We start from the raw sequence: 3,634 nt of genomic DNA on the forward strand, positions 1-3,634 counted from the left end.
TTGCTCGGAAAACAAAACTCTTCATAAAATAAAGCGCAAAGAGCCAGGGGGTGGCAGTGTTTGCAAAAATCCTCCCTTTGGCCTTGTCCTCCCCGCGGCCACCCGCCCTGCGGACACTGAGGACAAGCAAGCCCAGTCCCAACCCTCTTAATGAACCCTCCCAAAAAGGGGAGGTGTGTGAAAGAAATCAAAACTTACCCACTCAGCTCCCTGTAATTTATTTCCACAATTAAACATTCCTGAAGCCTGCTAATAAAGTGTAATGAATAGTTTAAATTTTCATTTGGAACTTAATTCCCTGGCTCCCAGACAATCCCAGCTGCACGGCAGAAGAAAATTCCTGCTTGGTTATTCCAAAAGAAGGAGGAAAAGCCCCTTAAATCAGAGACATCAGGCCTGAGGACTCCTCCTTGCACCTCCAGCCTCATAAATGACAGCTGCAATGGTTTGTCTCCATCCTGCAAGTCATTAACTGCTGTCAAAGTCCTTTACAGAAGGTAACTGTTAATTGTTGCCTCTGCATCAGTCCAGATCCTAATTAAACAAATAATAATCGGGATCCATCCTCACAAAAGGGTTTTATCTTCTTTTCTCAGATGCCATCTCCATGGGGACCCAAAGCTCCACGCAGAAAATCAGGCAGGCTTCAGATGCCCTTGACATGGAAGTTTTCCTTGCTGGCGGAGAGAAAACTGGGGCAGGGGAGCTGGATTTTCTCTCAAGCTGCTGACAGGAACGCCAGGGCTGGAGCCAAGCAGGACTTGCTGGTTCTGACTGTCAGACCTGGAGTTTCCTGGTGCAGTCTGAAAGCCGGGGAATGCAAACAGGGTGTTCTCCCAGCTCCTGCAGGAGAACCACACCTGGAAAGGATCCTCGTGGAACAGGGCTGTGGCTGTTCTGAGGAAAAGTGCAGGGAGCACGGAATAAATCTGCCTGAGAGCTTTCCCTTTTTACACTGTTGAAATTTAAGTCGTACAAAAGCATTTTTAATAATTATTATTAATTTTAAAAGACATTTTAATAATGTATTTTTAAATTAATAATAACTAAAAATAATTTTTAATTATTTTAATAATTTAAAAAGTCACCAGTTTCCTGGTGACTTTCCTGTCTCCTTTTCGATCCTCAACCTCAACAGAAGAAAAAAGGAAATTCAGTGTAAAAACCCCACAACACGCACACAAAGTTCAATTTTACACCCTGTGCCATAGTTAGGATGTCCCAGGGTGCAAATGCAGTTTCACAGACACAGATCCTGCTCTGCAAGTGGTTTGTCCTGCAGACGCCTGGAGCTGGACTGGGACTTGTTTGCAGGTTAAAACAGGTCAGAGCAAGGAAATTTCCTCTTGGCCAAGAACCTGCTCTAACCCAAATCCTCTGCAGGGCTGACAGGCTGACAGCCCCTTGTCCAAGCAGGACCAGCAGGAACTGCTGCCAGAGGCACGAGGCCTTCCCTGGGCGCTGCATCCCCCTGCAAACACCCAGCATCCGCAGCCCGCCTCAGCGCTGGCTGATCCTGGCGCCAGGAGGGAGCAAAACCCGACCCAGGGATTCCACAGGAGCATTTCTAGCTGTTCTGTGCCTGTTCTGGCCTCCAGGACCTGCCTCTGGAAGCCAAGCAGCCCCTGTGGTTTGGCCCACAGTCCTGCCTCAAACCAAACATCACCAGCTCAGGCTTCTCACCCAGATATGACTAAGCCCTTCAGAACGAGAAACGCTCAGGGTTTCTTGCTTAATTGCTAAAACAGATTAATTTGGCTGCCCAGCACACGGCCAAACGGAAAAGAGGAATTGACACGCCTAGCGGGTTCCTGCTGGGGCTGATGATCTGCTTTAATTGATGGGTCACGTTTGGGGATGATTTTCCACCCCGTGGCTGCCACAGGCTCCCCTCCTGCCCTCCCTATTCCCTGCAGCCTTCTGACCACTAGCACTTCGGGAGGCTTAAATCAAGAATGTAACTGGTGCAAACCAGCAAATGTCACCTCCAAAGCTCGAGGCTCAGCTGCCACATGTCATGGAAAGGGCCCATGCCTTCAACACATGCACTTCTCCCGAGAATTAAGGGCTGCATCTTTACCAAAAGGTCCCTTTGACACCTAAAGTCTGGGCAGCAAAGCAGGTAAAAGCCCGTTTGGGTTGCTCTGGTCACACACATGTGACAGCCAGGATGGCGGAGGAGAGCCAAGAAATCAGGGTGGCTGAGCCGGGTGCCAAGCGACCCCCCCAGGCTGCTCCAGAGGTTTCATTGGAGCCTTATCAGATTTCCTGGTGACTCAGAGCGAGCGAGCGAGCGGTCACCGGGGAGAAGGGCACGGGCAGGGCAGCGAGCAGAGCCGGGGCACAGCCCCATGGGGGTCCCGCACAGCGGCCAGCAGCCCCCCTGTGTCCCCAGAGCTGTCCCCTGCACACCCAGCACAGGCAGAGCAGGCTGCGCCTCTGCAAGGAGCAAACACAGGAGGCAGCAAGCGCTCAGCTGTGCCCAGGGAGCTGTGCCCGTGCCCGTGCCCGTGCCCCGGCCGGTCCCCGCAGGGTGCGGGGCACCGCTGTCCCTGCCAGCCCCAGGGCACAGCGCCGAGCCCCCCGCGCTCCCCGACAGCAGCAGACACCTGCTCGCACATCCCGCTGTCCTGCTGTGCTCCGGGCACCCCGATCGTGCTTTGGGGGCTTGGATTCCCGCCCAGCTCCGCTCCCTGCGCGGCCCCTCCTGCGCTTCCCCCCGAGCCAGCCTTGCAGAGCACCCTCTGCCCCTGCAACCCTTCCCCTGCATCCTCTTCCCCTGCACTCTGCCTGTGCCCGGCACCTTCCCTCTGCCCTGCGCCCTCTGCCCCGGCACGGCCTTCCCCGGCACCCACCTTCCGCCCCCTCCCACGCTCTCCCTTTCCCCTTGCCTTTCCCTCCCTCTCCCATCAGGATCCCCAACTCCCGTTCTCCCCTCTTCTCCCCCTGTCCGCTCCCCTCGCACAGCCCCGCTGCGCTCCTGGTCCCGGCCCCGGCCCCGGCCCCGGCCCCATCCTCATCCTCATCCTCATCCCCATCCCCGGCCCCGGCCCCATCCCCTCCCTCTCCCTCTCCCTCTCCCCATCCCCATCCCCATCCCCTCCCTCTCCCTCTCCCCTCTCCCCTCTCCCCATCCCCATCCCCTCCCTCTCCCTCTCCCCTCCCCATCCCCATCCCCATCCCCCTCCCTCTCCCTCTCCCCTCTCCCCATCCCCACCCCCCTCCTCCTCTCCCCCTCTCCCCACCCCTCCTCCTCTCCCATCCCCATCCCCATCCCCATCCCTCCCTCTCCCCATCCCCATCCCCATCCCCATCCCCATCCCCATCCCCATCCCCATCCCCTCCCTCTCCCCTCTCCCCTCTCCCCATCCCCATCCCCTCCCTCTCCCTCTCCCTCTCCCCTCTCCCCATCCCCATCCCCATCCCCTCCCTCTCGGTCTCCGCCGCCCCGCTCCCCGCCCCGCTCCCGCCTCCCGCCGCCGGCGCCGCCCCGCCGGTGCCTCCCGCCGCCGCCTCCCGCCCGCTGTGTGGGCCGAGCCCGGCGCCGCGGCCGCCCCAGCTCCGCTCGGGCTGTGGCGGGGCGGCTCCAGCCCTCGCCGCCGCGGCGGCCCCGCCGCCCCCGCCCGCCCGCGCC

This window comes from Camarhynchus parvulus, chromosome 23 (genome assembly GCF_901933205.1).
Source record: "Camarhynchus parvulus chromosome 23, STF_HiC, whole genome shotgun sequence".
NCBI classification, from domain to species: Eukaryota; Metazoa; Chordata; class Aves; order Passeriformes; family Thraupidae; genus Camarhynchus; species Camarhynchus parvulus.